Source organism: Hippocampus comes, unplaced genomic scaffold (assembly GCF_001891065.2).
Source record: "Hippocampus comes isolate QL1 unplaced genomic scaffold, H_comes_QL1_v1.1 scaffold248, whole genome shotgun sequence".
NCBI classification, from domain to species: domain Eukaryota; kingdom Metazoa; phylum Chordata; class Actinopteri; order Syngnathiformes; family Syngnathidae; genus Hippocampus; species Hippocampus comes.
This window is the reverse complement of record NW_017806277.1, coordinates 1,383,616-1,402,846: the sequence shown is the minus strand read 5'-3', so window position 1 is coordinate 1,402,846 and position 19,231 is coordinate 1,383,616. Positions and strand designations below refer to the sequence as shown.

At 40.5% G+C, this 19,231-nt stretch overlaps 1 protein-coding gene across 1 annotated transcript in view; it reads right to left on the bottom strand.

The window, feature by feature from the left end:
• Positions 1 to 19,231, bottom strand: part of pknox2 (pbx/knotted 1 homeobox 2) — a 118,630-nt gene that overhangs the window by 76,361 nt on the left and 23,038 nt on the right. Inside the window, exon 2 of the mRNA XM_019857754.1 lies at positions 7,219 to 7,297. The gene's annotated coding sequence lies outside the window, so the exon portion shown is untranslated. The remainder of the gene's footprint in view (positions 1 to 7,218; positions 7,298 to 19,231) is intronic.

Below are 19,231 nucleotides of genomic sequence, written 5' to 3'. Positions count from 1 at the left end.
TATGTCGTTGGGTTGGTTAAGTCTATGTCAGATCTTTTGTTGTTCCACCTGGTCATCGCCAAGTGTTGGTATTGACTGCTTTACGTCTTGAGACCCACGTTGTTCATTTAACTTTATTCCTGGCTCAGCTCAATTTCTTCTTCCATGTGGTTATTTGAAAATGTGTTGTTCAGAGATTTCTTTCTGTTCTTGTTTACTTAATTAAATCGTCATCTCATTTCTTCTGACTTTGCTATTAGCTCTTCTGCCTCTATTTCAGCAATTATTGAAGAAAATAATTATTCATCGTCTTGCCATTTCATATGGTTGACAATTAGTCTTCCGCAATGACTTAGAAGGTCAAGAGTGAAGTAATTTTAGAAAATCCCAATCCAAATATGTATATGTCTGAAGCAAAGTAATTCAACAAATCACATGAAATAAAGCATGAAAAAAAATTATATTTAATAAATTTGACAAAGTAATAATTTTCCCAAAGTGAGATCCTGACGAGCGACAAATCCGGAAGTATGACTTCACATTAATACAACAATAGCGGGGCTCACGATGGAACGTGTACAAAGCCAGTCAGAAATCGATTTGGAAGGCGATGTTTCAAACTTAGACTTTTGTGATTTTTTTTTGTTAACTCAATTGTCTTCATAACTTTTGTCTTCCATTTATTGTTTTAGAATACCATTTGTATTTATGTTTCATGTCCGTGTTTGCGACCAGTTCTCATAGCTTTGTTACAGCTGCAGCGGTTGTTAGCCTCTATATAAATAAAGATGAACTGAACTGTATTGAGGGCGGCCCGGTAGTCGAGTGGTTAGCACATCGACTTCACTGTGCAGAGGTATTGGGTTCAATTCCAGCTCTGGCGTTCCTGTGTGGAGTTTGCATGTTCTCCCTGTGCTTGCGTGGGTTTTCTCCGGGTCCTCCGGTTTTCTCCCACATTCCAAAAACATGCATGGCAGGCTGATTGAACACTCCAAATTGTCCCTCGGTGTGAGTGTGAGCGTGAATGGGTGTTCATTTCTGTGTGCCCTGCGATTGGCTGGCATCCGGTTCAGGGTGTCCCCCGCCTACTGCCCGAAGACGGCTGGGATAGTCTCCAGCACCCCGCGCGACCCTTGTGAGCATAAAGGGGTTCGGAAAATGAATGAATGAATGAATGTACCTGTATTCCCTTTAGCGTTGAACCATCTAGTGGATGAATAGCGCAACCGCAGCCACTGTTGTAGCTCATATTCAATGCACCTTATAATGTGGTGCGCCCTATATATGAAAACAGTTTCAAAATAGGCCATTCATTGAAGGTGCGCCTAATAATCCGAAGGGCCTTATCGTGCAGAAAATATGGTACTCTGTCTGCCCCCCCCCAACACAAACACTGAGTTGTATATTTTGTATTGTCCCCTCAGACACAAAGTACAACCAACTCTGCCATCACTCGACATAGAAAGGTGGCGGACATTTTGCAATTTCATGAGCTTTACCTGTTGCAGTTAATGTATTTTCTAATTTGTGGGGCCACCACATGTATTTAAAATAAGGGCTGGCACTAGCACTTGCTTACTTTCAGATAAAGAACCCAAGTCAAGACTGCAGAAATAAAAAAATAAAAATAAAAGTCACTAAAAATAATCCACTCTCATCTCATTCCAGCATTTAGTCGCACAGCTTTATTCAGTGTGTTGTAGAATTTCATCGGCTTCGCATCTGCAAGAGCCCAAAAGAGCACTGAGCTGAAACCAACAGGAGACAGCCCACATCAGCTTGAATATAGTGCTGCAAATTAAAGTATAGGATAACTGATCTTAAAGCTCCACAATGACACGATAGTCCAAAGGGGACAGAATGATTTCACAAAGATAAACGGCTCAGTAGATTTCAAGGACAGCTCAATTAGTGGAGTTACTCCGCTGAAGAGTTTAGTAGTAGTTTGAATGGGGAACTCTGGTGGAAGGCAACATTTTGTGGATCATGTAAAAGTTAAAAAAAAATTAAGCACATTATTCCAATAGTCTTTCATTTTAATGGTTTCATGCGCCAACAATGACAACCTGTAAACTAATAATATGATAAGCTGTCCACTGTAATAACCGTCGTCCCTGGAAGAGTTCAAATGGGGCGAATCTGTTTTAGGACGGAAGAGTGAACCCAATTATACTGTATTTCTGGATGTATTTTTTATTTTGCACACTCATATTTTTGTTTTTCATCCACATAACATTTGGTCAAAATCAGATTGTCCAAAAGAAAAGAGTCATAGACATTTTATTGCTCAATTAAAATGAATTCAGTACAGGTTTTGATATGTTCTGCATGTACGTCTACAATACATGCAGCATTGCAGGCACAGACCTTAGCATCCATCCATCCAACACGGTCCCTCTTTATTCCAAAAGTGTGAAAAAAAAAACTGTGACAGTTTCCAAGAACATAAAAAAAAAAGATGTCTGAACCATCATATTTCTCTAAAAATAGAGGAAGGGGAAGAGTAAACTGTGCTTTTTGTTTGCCGAGCTAAGTGAGAATATTGGTGATTTAGCTCTCCCCCTCCATCTGTTTTGTTTTCCTTCCATCTCGGTTTTTGATGAGCTGTGTCTTCAGTCCCCCATATAAAATCCCATTAGCTCTTAATGAAGTCGGGCTCCTAGCCTCTTGGCCTCACCTCATTTAGCACGATTGTCTTGCAGCCATTAGCATCGAGGCAATTACAGCCGTACGACAAGAGTAATTGGAAATGCCGACAGGAATGCTGAGAAATGGGAATAAATAAATATAAAAAGATATTCAGACTAATAAGCTCCTATTCAAATGGCACGGAGGGAGCCGCATGTGTCTAAGTTAAATCAACATAATTACAATTAGGGTTCGTAGGGGTAAAGAGTGTTGGGGAGAGTAAAATTGATATGGATGGATTTTTACATGGAGGTAGTAAATGTGATGGAGGAAAATGTGGGCTCACACTGCGAACATAATAATGAAGAGCATAACCGTAACCTTAAACTTTTGTGAGGTCAGGGAGGAAGTGTTTTGCGATCAACGGAATATTGCCTATTTTGCATAGGATTCCACAGCGATGCGGGAATCGCCGCCAATCCTTAGATATTCAATTTCTTAAGGCGGGCTATACCTGAAAGTTGATTTTTTTTTTCACAATTCTTTGAGTGTCCATCCTGCTTCCATCAACTCGTGTGATGTTTAAATGCAACTTGCTTTACACTGAACCATATTTATTCAATATCAATGAAAGCTAATTGTTTATTAAATGCAAAATTGGTCTGTGTTAGTCGACTGGTTAGCGTGTCGGCTTTACAGTGCAGAGGTGTGGGGTTCGATACCAGCTCTGGCCTTCCTGTGTGGAGTTTGCATGTTCTCCCCATGCCTGCGTGGGTTTTCTCCGGGTACTCCGGTTTCCTCCCACATTCCAAAAACCTGCGTGGCAGTTTAATGGACCACTCTAAATTGTCCCCAGGTGTGAGTGTGAATGCGAATGGTTGTTCGTCTATGTGTGCCCTGCGATTAGCTGGCAACCAGTTCAGGGTGTACCCCCACTACCGCCCCAAAACAGGAAGACAGGCTCCAGTATGCCTTGCAACCCTTATGAGGATAGGTGGATCAGAAGAGAAGAGAAGTCCAAGATGGCGCCCGAGTAGGCAGCCGTCGGCAAGTGCTCTCATGAGCCTTGCTTGTTTTGTTGTTTTTCTGTTTGTTTTGTCACTTTGTGTTTGTTGTTACGTCGTGTGGACTTGATGTGGACTGTTTTCAGCATTTTTTGGCCACAACATTCATCAAGGAGGAGAATCGGTGCTTGGTGATTGCACCTTCTCGGCAGCATGGATATGCCAGCACTGTTTTTGATTGGGAGGAATGTCGGCGCCATTTGACTGTCGTTGCTGGACAGCTCCGGGGCGCTTGTGTCTTGCACCTGTAATGGGCAGCATTTTTACAGCCCCGCTTTGTTCAGCGGAGAGTTCGATGCTGTTGAACGGCCTGCGGCTGGATGGATGCAAGACTTGAGGAGCCGACGATGAGAAGAAAGGAGCGTGAGTGCAGAGCGCCGATGCGAATGTGGAACCGGGAGTCGCGGCTTGGAGTTGAAGCGGATTACGTGGGACAGGAGAAGTGAACTAAATCTCTTTTTGTCAATGGACGCTACAACTTCGTGTTTGCTTTCAAAACTTAGCTTGTAGCAGACATGTTCACATTTTCAGCATGACGTCTCTGATCCACTGGTAAAAGGACACTTTGATCCTCTCCTCTTTCATCTATAACTGCTTCAGACAACAAAGTGTATGCAGGAAAGTGGTGAAGATTGCACGACTGTCTGTGTCATATGTGTTGTGTTATTTTTGTTATTTTGACTTCAAGATGGCGCCGCGAGAGTGGCTGCCTTTCCAGCAGCTCCTATATTTTGTTGTTCTACTTCTTCCTTTCATAACATAATAAAGGTTTTCTTATGAAAATGGATGGATGGATGGATGTCTGAACTCACGTATCAATTTATTGAAACAATGTTTTTTCTAATTTCACTAAAAAATATATAGACAAAGTGGAGGTTTGGCCCATTTTCCAGTTTGTGTGGCCCCTTTGCTAAATGAACTGCCCATCCCTGTTCTAGTCTAAACATGCCTTCGGTGTGTTAAGAGAATGACAGCAAAAATGTCAAAAGTTAAAACCGATGACTTAAAATGTCTGGGTGACTAATGCAGGCTTGCAACCGGATTGCAATGGCATCACTCATATGCACCCCGCTGCATTCAACCCCAGCAGTATCAACCAAGCTTGGCCCCCTTCCCCTACTTCATAAGCTGACTGACAGGTGGCAGAAACATGATCTCTCAAGACCTTCCATTAAGGAAGCACCCGCGCTTATCGGGCACGCTGCCCACATACCAACCAATAGACAACAGCACAGTGGCCTCTGCAGCTGAGTACAATAATGATGTTGGGGGGGGGGGGGGGGGGGGGGGGGGGGGAGCGCTGGAGGTCGGGGACCTAGACTACAAAGGACCCAGGGACATGCAAAGGAGAGGGGGACAAGGGTATAATGGAGTTTTTGGCTGCTAAATAAAGTGCCAAGGCAAGGACGGAGTGTCAAGGGGCTCAAACCGGGAATGAGAGGCTGGATCCCATAATAGTCCAGGAGGAAGTCCCAAGAGGGTTGTCCACAATAGAACATCAACCGGCTGCTGTCAACAGCAGCCAAGGTCTCAGTGCTAAAGTAAAATGGCCCGACCCTTCAGATTTATCTTTTTGCACCGCTGTTCCGCTAATTCAGAAATTACTGCATGAACTATATTCTTTACTCTTTATATGAAAGAGTCTGTATTTTGTTCGTGAACTCCACTCATTGATATTTTACTTCAGGTTTTGGTGGAGTGAGCATCAGTGTGGTCATAACTTCTGACAAAGCAGTTTGGGGAAAGTTGAATGAGTCTGACTATTTATAAAGTACTTTTTAAAACATGCAGTGACCACAAAGTACAGAAAAATGCAAACATGACAATGAGAAATCAAGCAAGAATAAAATGGACAATAATGTTAAAGCAGGTAATGGGACTAAAAGGAAGGCCTGAAGAAAGGCTGGATGATATAAATTATTTGTATTATTATTATTATTATTTTTTTATGCAATCCAAGGAGGAAGTTCCGCAGCGTTGGGGCTAAAAATGCAAATGCGCAGTCAACACATGACATCAATTTGACATCAATTTGATGCTTGAAGATTGGATTTTGATGTCATATTGATGTCGAATTGATATCAGATGTTCGCTGGGTAATCAGCTTTTGATTTGCACTTTGTGGAGGGGGATGGATAAAAGGCCAAGATTTGTGTAGCGGACAGTTTGCTTGGTGAAATGAGGAATAAAGAGCTCAGAAATGCTGGGAGAAGTGAGGTCATGAGGTGCTTTAGAAGTAATAAAAAGGATCTGATAGTTGATTCTGAGTTTCACTGGAAATCGGGTTTTTGTGAGAAGTCTAGCTTCTGTATTTTGGATTAACTCTGAGCGTTTGAGAAAAGACTGACTGAGGCAGGGGTAGAAGGAGTTAGTAATTCCACCGGGAAAAAGTAAATGTGTGTGTTCAAGAGCCAAAGTGGGTAAACAGGTCATATTCTCGCACTCTTAAGTGAACAAAAGGACTGGATAAGTGACATGATGGTCAAATGATGACAACATTCAAATCTTCTCCGGCAGTTAACCTGGAAATCCCTTACTTGGGACCGACCCCGTGGTCTTCCTCAAGAAATGATATTTCAAATGTAGCCAAGCACCACAAATACAACAGCATATCTGTGCAAAAGCGTAAATCCAAAGATTGAACGGCCCATGTTTGCGCAAGTCTGTTTTTGCTCAGGAAGAAATTAATTTATATAAAATATCCCACTGAGCTGCAAAGGTTTGCGAGTATTTGCAAACAGTTTTAATGGATGCAAAAAGTTTCACTTTTCGCAAGCAATTTTTGAGCATGCCCAAAAGATGATGCCCACAAGAAAAACTGACACCACTTTGACATAGGCAAGCACTGAAAAAAATAATTGAACTGCAAAGTGTTTCGCTTTTAAGGGTGATCTCAAGAACACGGATAACTTAAACCCAATTTAAGCAAAAACAAAACAATCTTGGAGAATCTGAGGAGGATGGTTTGTTTGGAGGAAGGTTGAGCATGGGGAACACTAACAAGCGGAGGGTCCGCGGACATTGGCTGCGTGAATGGACTTTCCTTTATGTAGGAACACAGAAATGGCACAGTGTAACCAGACCTCCTCAAGTCTTTAGCTAAACATTGCCATGTGTGCAGCTGCCTCATAAGCTGTCTTTTATTGTGTCAGCAGTTGACTTTTCTTTCATATTTTACAGCCGTATTAGATGTGTTTCATTGCATTAAAGTAACTCTGTGGAATTTCCAGCATTCAACTCGTCGGGGTTACATCACAGATGTTGGCGTTTGAACGCCAATGCGCAAATGTTGTCATTGTTCTTTTTATCGATGTGCTAGAGTAGACGGAGAGAGACAGAGAGGTAGGGAAAGAGACAAAGAGACAGACATATAAAGAGAGAAAATGATAGATAGAGAGATAGATAGATAGCTCTTCAGTGACGACAGGGGGCAATGTTTGTTGTTTTTTTTTGTTTGTTTGTTGTTTTAATCCTTGTGCTTTTTGGCTCTCTCAGGTATATTTGAGGTATTGTGGGGGAAGGCATGGCAGATAGGATGTTTACTTACAGTTAGCTGGCCCACAGCAGCACGGTGGTTTTCACTCGTGTTTGCACAGTGGCCCAGGGTCCAACTCTTCACCAAGAGCCTGTCAACAGATCACAATGCAAAACAGATGACTGGCAAAAATAAGGATCACATGCAGTCATGTTATCTGGTTTTGTTTTGTTTTTTTATAAATACTACTTTTTTGAAATTTACCTAATGATCAATTCGGTCTTGTGTAGCATCTGAAAGCAGAATTAACCATCACAGACGTAACTATCATTATTACCCTTAAAATCTGAGTTGGCAAACATGCAAATAATTTTAATCAAAGTGAGATAGATTTTTTTTATGGATGACTGGGGATGTTGACAATGTTAATGCAACAGTTGTCAAGGTGATTTGATGACAGACTATGATCTCCGGGCAAGTTCAACTCATGTAGTTCAGTTTAAGTGAATAGTGGTTTAGAATTCTACTTAGATTCTGACTCCCACTATGCTGTTTTATACTTCTGTCTTGTGTGGGGATTTTTTCCTCTGTACAACTATATTTTTCCATATACCTATCACAACATCAATAATCAAACTGGGAGTATGTAAAACTCTTCCGACATAAAAAGATATATGTATAGTACAAAGATCCTCTAATCGGCATGACCGATCAGCCAAACAGGACAGGCTGGAAAAATAATTATTCATTGATCACAAATAAAACATAAATGTCTTGAATCTGCATCATGGGGGGGAAAAACAATTAAACTTGATAAAAATGAGTGCTCATGATTGACAGTTATGTGACAAGGCATCAGTTATTGCGGTGCATTTTTAGACATGTAATATCAAGGTTTATGCATTATTTGGTTTGTATATGAAGACATAAAAATAATAAATAAATAAAAACAAAATGAGTAATAAAAGTTCCTATACACTCTAAATCCGTTAACGAAATTCTATTCAAAATATCAAATGAAAAACTACTGACTGGTACCGAGAAAGACTGAAAGGGATGGACGACTGTCCTGTTGCCAGGTAATAGTGCATATTTGCAAAAATAATTCTTGACGTCAAATTACACGTATCTGTGGATAAGTGAAACCAATTCAAATTCTCTTGAGCGACTGACTGGCATGTCCTCATGAAGTCACACAGCGCTAAAGTGGAGGTATGGTGCACATGCAAGAGATTCAAGTTCAATCATGCATTCAGGACTGGACACCTGATCTTTCGCTTAAAGCTCCCTCAAAACAGTAGGAGTATGCTCAGGTCTCACAACTGGCCTCCTACCTCCAGCCTCTGACGGGATGGTGTTTATTCACTTTAAAACTGCTCAGTGGGGACGACTGTGTGTGGTCGGGTTTGTGGGTACGACCCGAAGGCCTGTGTTGATGTGTGTCTGTGTGTAAAAGGGGCTAAGAAAAACAAGAAAAAAAAAAACTTTATCTGTTCCACGGATGAGAAAGTAGTTCGTGAAATTGGATTGAAATAAAAAAATATATATCTTTGTGCTTGGTTGTAAATAACCAAGACAAAAAAAAAAAAAGACCAACTTTTATTTTTTTACATAATCAACATTTTATACTTACATTTAAGCTAAATTACAATTGAATCTCTCTCCATAGACTTTGGTCTATGAGACAAAGTGACGTCAGAACCACTGCAGCGATTTTGCTGTCCCAGCACAAAAGTCCAGAGTTTGAATCCAGGCGCCGGCCTTCCTGTGTGTAGTTTGCATGTTGTCCCCGTGCCTGCGTGCGTTTTCTCCGGGTTTCAAAAACAGTAGCTTAATTGGACACTGTATGTCACAGGTGTCAAATTCAAGGCCCAGGGGACAGATTCGGCCCGCCACATCATTTTATGTGGCCCGCAAAAGCAAATCATTAGTGTGAACTTGCATGATCTTTGCTAAAATCTGAACCAAAATGTCAAATTGTCCTATGTAATAAATAGTGTTGAGATTTTGCAGTAAAATTTTGCTACCATCTTCAGACTCACTTGAATAATAATTGAAAAAAAAATATTATAGTTGACTGTTTTAAAAACTAGTAATTCATCAGTGTGTTGTGTACAAGTAATAATGCAATGCAGGATTAAACATTTTTGGGGTTTCACTGTCATAAGAAAGGGGAGGGAAGACGTAGCTCTAAAGTGGCCCGCGACAAAAATTAGCTTGACATCCCTGCTCGATATTGTCCCTAAGTGTGATTGAGAGTGTGAATGGTTGTTTTTGGACTATGAGGGCCTTGAAATTGGCTGGCAACCAGTTCAGGGTGTACCAAAGACAGCTGGGATCGGCTCAAGCATACCCGTGACCCTCGTGAGGATAATTGGTTCGGAGAAAGGATGGAAGTCATGATCAAACCCCATGGAAAAAAAACAACAAAAATAATGACTATTGTAGATTGCGCTTCATCGCCAAAATGGTCTCTTGGGGCTTGGGAGCTTTGGAAAAGAATGTTTCTTAGCTTTCTTTCAGCAACAAAGAAAACATTTTAGCTCCTCATAATTCCCCCACAAGCCACTTTAAGTTTAAAGGGCCCTTCCTCCTTCAGCTACCGCTCTTGTCCTGTTTGGCATCCCAGAAGAGTGTCTCTATACCAAGGCTGCCACACACACACAAACACACACACACACACACACACACACACACACACACACACACACACACACACACACACACACACACACACACACACACACAAGCACACCATTCAACTCCTCTCTATGACACCTTGGGGACCCGGCTGACCTTCCTGTTGACGTCAAAGTAAATCAGAGCAAGAGTCGCAGCAGCTAGGGGCTCCACCCAGGGGGCTGGAGGCCTAATCACGATGTTCGTTACAGGAGCTGCAGAGGAAACAAAACAAATCCTGAAACTGCCTCAACATATGTGCAGAGATCCATTCTATACTCAATAATGAAGAGTACCGTACCTATGAGGGGCACCTAAAAGCATTGCATTTTCTCGTACACTGTATAATCTGATGCGCCTTATATATGGATCACTATTCCGATTTCTTGGACGTCGTATTTTAAATGTTCTGTCAAGCGCTTTGTTACAGCCACAGCGGTTTGTGAAAACACTACATAAATAAAGCTGTACTGTATTGTATTGTATTCTCTGTTGCGTAGCTCCATCTACTGGATGTGAAACGTAACCGCAGCCACTATCATAGCTTCTATTCTATGTGCCTTATAATGCGCATGTATATGAAAAGTTTTAAAATAGGCCATTCATTGAATGTGCGCCTTTTACACCGAACCGCCTTTATAGTACGGAAAATACGGTGATTTAAATGTGTCATATTCAGTTATTCAGTCATTTTAGCCCAAAGAAAGGATGGTTATTCCAGTGTTGCACATAGATACTGGAAGACATCAACAATATCAATGAAATATTTTTCTTCCATTCCAGTTCCTACTGTTGCATTCATAATATTATGAATTGTCACAAAGGACAACATGAAGCCTCAGCAAAAGCAGATTTGACAAACAGCGAGTTCTATTTGTTGAAAGTTGACAGATATAGGCAAATTGAAACTTGGCCAGGTAACCATGTTTCTCCAGCAACCTTTAAACATACGATTAGCTCGGTTGTTGCAATGTAAAGACCAAAGATTAAATTGTTAAAAATTGTCACTGCCACAGAAGGAAAAAAAAAATCTGTTCTGTTTTAACCTGGAGCGCGTCTTTCTTTGTGACCTTGTTTGCATTGTTATACATAACAAACAAATATTTAAGTTTCAAGATAATCAGTTAGAAATAGCAACAAGAAGAGTTCAAACGAGCAAGCAAGCAAGAATGTATACCTACCATTTCAACCTTACACCGCACATATCTCAAACATCCAAGTAAAAAAAAAAATTAAAAATCTGAGCAAAATTGTTGTTGAAAACATTTTTAAATTGGTCTTGTTCTTCTCTGTCCCTGTAGGTGGTTTTTACGCACATCAATAAGTATTTGCTAAATGCTAAACAGAGAAGCCATTTCTTTTTTTATTAAACTTTTTTTTAGAAAGATGAATTAAAAAATAAATATTGGATCTACTATCAGGATTTAAATAACCAAAATATACAGTGGCTCTAAAAAGTCTACACACCTGCGTTTAAATACGTTCTTTTTCTGATACATCTCTGATATGCCCTTTTTCTGCTAAATTAAACATTTAAACATTTATTGTAAATGATCATCCTCCAGCAGCGGTGATTCAAATTTATTTATTTGTCAGGGATTGTATGAGAAGCGCAGGATCTGAATGTTTTTCATCACTGAGCACAACATGGTCAGCCATCTCGACAAAAGTGACATGACATTTTTTTAATCGGTGATTCTAATTCGTGCATTTTAGTTAACTGATTACAGACATTTTTGCATTTTTTTTTTTTTTTACCTTTTTATGGATGCCGAATGAATTCCATCCCTCATAGGAGTTGTTCAATATACATGCTTGACTTTACTTTGTGAATAAGTGGCACAAAAGTCATTCAACTTTCTTCTTGCTTTCACTTTGTGTGCTTTCATCGGAAGGCTCTCGACGAGAATGGCACTGTCCAGATGGATGTCTTTAAGATTCCATCATCTTCCACAGTTCAATTTTTGGGAGTCAAGGTGGAAAACGCGGCCCAAAAGACAGTTTTCCCACATTGTCTATGCAGCTATAGCCCCCAGCTGTTCAAGGACTTCCATAACAACAGCTGCACAGAGGTTTAGTGGTTCATGTTGCTATGACAACAGCAGGATCAATTGGCATGCACAGACTCGGTGCTAATAGTGAGAGTGACATTATGCCAAAATTCCACCTCAATAAAGCAATCCGTTTTTGTTTTTTTGACTGCTTTGAGATTCAGAAAGAGGCAAATTTGTTACCTTTTCATGATAAAACAAGCAAGTCATGCTCCAAAATTCACAAAAATGCATGTTGTCAACTAACAAACCAAACGCAAATCTCAAACCCTTGACTGTAATTTAAGATTTACAATGTACAGAAGCTCATACAATAGATGTCACGCCCGGCAGCTGGATGTGCCACAGAACTCTGATCAGCAGGATGTGTAAAAATGTGTTTTTGTTCTTGTAACAAACAGGATATTTGACCTGAGAAGTATTGTACCCACAAAAAAAATGTGCCAAATGGATGTTGAGGAAAAAAATGCTACCAAGTTTGCCCCCCCCCCCCACTTTTTTTTTTTTAAACACACAAGAGTAGTTTGTGTCTATTTTACTGTATGTTGTCTGCCATGCATCAACCAGCGAAGGCAAAGTGACTCAAAACAATGGCTTTAAGCTGGTAGTCCCACAGGCGTAACCAGAGCCGGTGCAGCATCGCCATGGGGATAAGTCCCAACATTTAACGAGCCTGCAACTGATAAGGACAGCTGTGCCAGACAAAACAAGTCACAAACTCACAGTTCTCTCGTAAATTTCCAGCTTCGGCTTGTGATACACTGACTGGAGGTCTCTAAAATATCGTGGAATTGATGGACTAATGCCTGATATTTGACAATGATTCAACTGTGTGTATCCATCTATATGTGGGATGGGATGGGGTAAGTTTGGATCTATTTGTTGTCATTTTTATTGCCCGTTTTTTTTTATTTTTTTATCTCTGTATGGCACTTTGTGCTACATTTCCAATGTATGAAAAGTGTTACAAATAAAATTTGTATTTGATTTGATGACTGTCTGAGCTCATGCTGTCATGTTTCCCAATGGGACCAGTTACTGTATGTCATGTTTTTTTTGTCCTAGTGTATGATAATGGGTATCTTTCCATGTAACTTCACAAATGCATTACAACTAAGCTGGGTAAAAAAAAAAAAAGGAAGTGTTTATACAGAATTGTCCATGAACCGAGAGCAATGCCGGGCTCCTCAAAGACATTCCTCTTCCCATATGTCTGTTCACTTACACAAAGGTAAATAAAATGACGTGACTGAGGTGAGTCTGAGGAAGCTTGACTGTTCAGTACGACATATAGGTTTGAATGTGAGTCTGATTTTTAATCAAAATTTAATGTCAACTTTGTGATTGACGAGTGATCTGGTGAACCCTGCAAAAAAGCACAATAGTAGTCATGATACTGAATTCTTCCGTCCATTCTATTGCTGTACTGAGAACTTACATCAAATAAGCCAATATTTTCTCATTACTCTGTATTGTTATGCCGCAACCCACTTAATTATAATTACTTATAATAACAAAAGAATCTCACCCAAAGCACAATGTGAAATGCGGAACGTGAAAGAAGCCGAATGAGTAACAGGAGAACGATATAAAAGAGAAGGAATTCTGGCTTTTGCCGCAAAGACCAACTTAACAGACGGCATCCTGCTGAGGCTGTCTTGCGATTCGTGGAAAAACAGAGCAATCAGAATGTCTCAGTTGAAACCGTTTCTTGTTCCAGACAACATCAGTCGTCTTATGTTCTCGATATAATAATACCAATAACGACTCACTAATTTAGAAAAACTAAAGTCTGCACCTAAGCGAAGGCCTTGTCGACAGTAAGTTCTAACTTTGCCATAAAACTGTAAACAAAGTACAAAAATAATGAGTGAATCCATTAAATATGAAATAATAAAGTATACTGGATAGTCTGAGACCAAAAAAAAAAATCCATGATTATTTTGGACGGTGCAATCAGAGCAGATGCAGCAGAAACAAAGTGATTGACTCTGATTACTCCAGAACTATTTTATGAGTTTATGGAAAAAAAAAAAAAGTTAGTGAAGAGAACAATCCAAGAATTTAAGTTTCTGTCAGTTCAGTTGCTGTCTTCCTGGGATTCAATTACTGTAATGTGTTTGTCCAGAGGGCAGCGCAGTTAAGTAATAGATAGCACATCTGATTCCCAAATCCAAAGGTCATGGTTTTGAATCTCACACTCTCTTCTACTGAGCTTGCAAGTTCTCTCTGTGTGTCTCTGCGTTTTCTAGTTTCCTTCTATATTTGTCAAACATCCGTGTTATGATGACTGAAAACTCTGAATGTTGTTGCTTGCCCATACAAGTACCCTGCAATTGACTGGTGCCTATTCCAGGTTATGTACCAACTCTCACGAAAAAGTCTTCCGGAGTTCAATGTGCATCTCTGCTGATGTGCACTGCCTCCACTAACAACATGACTGAAAACAGTAGCGCTTGTTTCCAAATATACTCGCTGTTGCCAAATGGGTGACCTTTCCGCAATGTTTTTAGCAACTTTTCAACCACTCTAGCGACTGTTTTTCAAGAGAATGACTCGCGACTTTAATTCCAGTTAAGAAATACACGTTAGTGGAACTCAAGGGGGCGGCCCAGTGGTGGACTGGTTAACGGGTCGGCCTCACAATGCAGAGGTGCAGGGTTCGATTCCGGCTCCGGCCTCCCTGTTGGAGTTTGCAGTTTGCATGTTCTCCCCGTGCCTGCGTGGGTTTTCTTCGGGTACTCCGGTTTCCTCCCACATTCCAAAAACATGCGTGGCAGGTTAATGGAACACTCTTAATCGTCCCTAGGTAGGATTGTGAGCGTGGATGGTTGTTCGTCTATTTGTGCCCTGCGATTGGCTGGTAACCGATTCAGGGTGAACCCCGCCTACTGCCCAAAGACAGCTGGGATAGGCTCCAGCATGCTCCGCGATCCTCGTGAGGATAAGCAGGTCATAAAACGGATGGGTGGATGGATGGAACTCAAGGGCAGAAACCAATGATGGAGTTAATTGCGGAGTCGACATTTTTGACCCATGGTACCTCCAAGCCACAAATATTTTGCCGAGTTGGCTTTGCTTCACCTTTACAACTTTGAGAAAGGACCACGAGAGCGATGGAGGGGGTGTGACAACAGACATATGGACAAAGAGCCATTCAGCTTGGTGTATGATATGATGTTGCGGAACAATGAAATAGTTAATTCATTAAAAATCTTGTTTATATACACATTTTGAGAAAAGTGATATTTTTCCCAAGAGGAAATATTTAATTTCATATTGTCTGTATAGAAAAAAAAAACTGTTGTGCAACTATTAAAATCAAAATTACTTCTATTATTTCTGTAAAAGTTGATGCTGAGGGGGGTTTTAAAGAGACAAAGAAAATCCCACAAGGGGAAAAAAAAGCAAAGAGCAAAATGTGACTAAACCAATGAATTCATGTTGTTCAAGTGTTGACCAGGATCAAATTTATGGTCGCAGGCCTGAGTATTTATTTATTTATTTTGAATAATCTAATCCATTGTGTTTTGGAAAAACGTGTGAGTAAAAATGTTCATTTCAAATTCTAATTCGCACTGTATGAATTAGTTGTCTGTGACAAAAAGCGAAAGCCAGTCAGTGAGGCTCTCACACAACAAGGACTGCTCACAAGTTAGTCATTACAGGTGGAAAAAGTCCTGTAAATGTCTTGAGCGCACTTTCAAACGCTTGCAAAACTGTCAAAACAAATCAGGAAGATGTTTTCTGCTATCTGTGGACTATGAATGCGAATGCTAAAAATGAACTTTTGTACTTGACACATTTTGCACTCAACCCTGCTCTTGTGTATGCTTCTATTTACTTTTTTTGTGTGTTTTTTAAATTTCCATCGAGCAGGCCAAACAATGAGATTTCGCTTCATGCATCAAGATCAGATTCCCTGATGTCACTCAATGTATAATGTGCATAAGTTTTATTGATGAGCCAAGAATTAACGCAAGGAGAAAGGTTCAGTGATTAGTGCAGAAATAATTTTTTTAATTAACAGAGATGGGTATTCCGTACCTGGGATGGAACCGTATGCCCGTCTGGGACGACGGAGGATGATAAGTTTTTTTAAAAGGGATGAACTAAGCAAGGACGGAACGGGGTTTTCGTCCGTCCCTTTAATTGTGCCTAACCGAATTCGGTACCTACGGACACCCATTTCATTCACAACTGACAGAAACACACCCAGCCTGTTTTACGTGCGTAATCCGCGAATGCCCTAATTCAGACTTAATGTGACACACCGCTTTTCTTGTGCGTGTTCAAAGTGTTTGTATGTGGAAGGGAGTGATTTCATTTTGCTTCAAGCAGACAAGAGGAGCGCAAGACATGGCAAGTGTTTTATATTTTATGGATGATGTGACAAAAGCGTTCTAGTGAGCGCCTCTATGAAGAAGAAAACACACAAAAATCCCAAATTCTTAGTCGATCACGCTGATATTTTCAGAGGTTGATGTGAGCATAAGTAAAGATGTCAACATAAATGTTGGTGACCGTTGATCACAGTTTTGGCACATTAGGCGCCGTTTAGATTCCTACATTACGAGTTTAGACTGTCATGGTGCGTCACTGCACGGCAAGTGAGGAGGGACACATTACATTGGTGTCGGAAACTAAAGAGCCATTTGAACCGTTGAATACAAGATTCCATGGGAGCCAAAGACTCTTGGGAAATCTTAAATGAAGATACAAATTCCTTTTTCCTTTGTCTATTGTGTAGCAGACAATTCTTGAACCAGGTCAAAATGATATGTCAGCCCATCCGCCATATGGTATGTGGCTTAAATCTTAATATTAATAAATTCTAAACATAATGTCGGAAAATTGATCGAGGATAACATAATGCTATCTAAAGCAATAATTCTACATTAATCTGGTGAGTTTTTGCTTGTTGATACATCTCCAAGGGGGACGCATCTTCACCATTTGCTTCACTTTGCCACATCCAATACAGCTGTGGCATCGATGTACTCAAGAAGGCCTCTTTGTTTATGTAATATAAATGTTGTCGATGATAGTACTTGCAGTTGTCGCAAAAGATGCCATTCAAGATGGGATCGGCAGTGCTACACGAATATATGGAGCAAAGTAAGTGGTTGGGTCTTAATTTCCCCCCACCCGATTCATTTCATATGGCCTCCTTGAGGCTCGGCTCTGGTGACAGGTCTGTCTCCGCCGTAACCTCTCTCACACGGCGTCATGCACGGACGCTTTTTTTTCCCTTCTTGGGGTGGGGGTGGGTTACTGATGAAAGGCAAGGACGGAAGTGCTTTAAACGACGAGGACAGAGGAGGATTATTATTTGAATAAGGACGGAGGGACGATGACGGGAATGTACCCACATCATGAAGGGTGGATGGACCGGCAAAATAGAGCAAGGTGCCCATATCGGAAAATGTAATCTTATTTGTTTTCTGTAATTCATGGAAAATAAAGCATTGAAGTCCCAACCTGAAAAAAACCCACAATATTACAGAAGTGCACAGAAATCTGCCTGCCAAGGACAAAGTGCTATCCATTCATCCATTAGCCTCATGTGGGACACAAATGAGCTTGAGGCTATCCCATCTGATTTTAGCCGAGAAGCGGGACACACCCTGGACTAGTCACAGGGCACATACAAGCATTCACATCAAACAAATTTAGAGGCATTTATGGACCTAATGCATATTTTGGAAATGTGGGAGGAAGCCAGACTCCCTGGAGATAACCCATTTGAGCATGGGGAGAACATGCAAAATCCACAGAAGATGGCCGCAGAGATTTGAAGCCCGAACTTGAAAACTCTGAGGCAGGCATGCTATTAACTTGACCAATGTGGTTCTGGACAAATTGCTAATAAAGTTAATTCTTAAGTCCATGTCTGTTCATGTTTGACATAAAAAAGTTATTATTTTGAATTTCCCTACGATAGATTATCGAGCATTAGGTTCTTCTTTCCCTCAAATACTGCTCGAGTAGTTCCTTAACAAACATGAAATACATTGATTTTTTTTCTCCAAATCACAGTGTTTTTTTTTGGTTTTTTTAATGAACATTTTACACAATGTCAGAACTGGAATTGGGTGTTTTAATAATTAATAAACTGTGTGAAAATGAATACAGTCCATGTAGCCTCCCATTTCTTTTAATCTCAAATTAAAGCGCTTAAACAGAAAATGTGATGTTGAGGTCTCACCGTGGAGCACGTGAGCATGGATTTATCTTCGGCGGTGGCTTGACCCTGCAGTCTCTCCCTTCTAAATATTTCCCTTTAAAGCTACATAAACAATCCAAATGGCAGCCCACACTATCAGATTTCCAACTTCCATTTGCACCACACTGACACCGTAGTAAAGTCGGGGGAGACAAGTATGTGATTCCCACACCAGTATTGAGACCTTCTCCAGAGTTGAAGCGGTTTATGGGAGGGGAAGTTTGTGTTCTTGTCACATTGCACACCTCCAAGCTGCTGTATTTACCCATGTGCTGCCTTGGCAGCTGTTTATAACTCATTTTAGCACAGTGCTGTCATCACTCTTGGGTGATGAACCTTTATGAAGTTACACAGTAGGTGGGTGGGGTGCGTGGGATCCAAGCTGCCATCTATCTGATCTTTAATTCAATAGTTTATTAGTTGATGATAATTAAACTCTTCCACGTGTATGTTAAGAATTCCATTGAGACGCTCTACCCGACAAACAGCGAATATTTTTTTTTAATGTGGTGTGTATGAATGACAAATGACAACAATGTATTTTTTTGAATGACAACAAAATGTCAGAAGCTCTCGAAGTCAATCTAGTGAAGTAACCAATATTGAAACAATCTCTGAAAAAAAGGCACATGCCTAACTTGACTGGAAAGCACAAAATGGTGAGAACAACATCCTACATCACGACAACAGCACCAAGCCAATGTCACTTAAATTAACAAATAAAGCTACCTTGTCTTGCCTATTTGTTCTATTTGCATGCGATAAAGTTTTTCGCTTGAGTGACAATGTTGGAACTGTCATCGTGATTTGGACACTTGGAGAACACCTAGGTATTTCAGAGTTTAATTCATCAGCATTTAAACTTTCATCGGGCGCCTTTTCCCAGTCCCAGTCTGTCATTTGTCTCCGTTATATACTTCTGCCGGAAAGAAGTGTTTCGTGCAATTTAACTTGCATCGAGTATTTAGGAAAATGAGTAAAAATCATATATGCAATTTATCGAATTAATTGGTCTGAACTGGTCTGCTGCCTCTGCATCTTGAGCTTAGTCCCCTTCCTTTGGGTGTGTGTGTGTGTGTGTGTGTGTGTGTGTGTGTGTGTGGGTGGGGGTGTGCGTTCGCGCACTAGC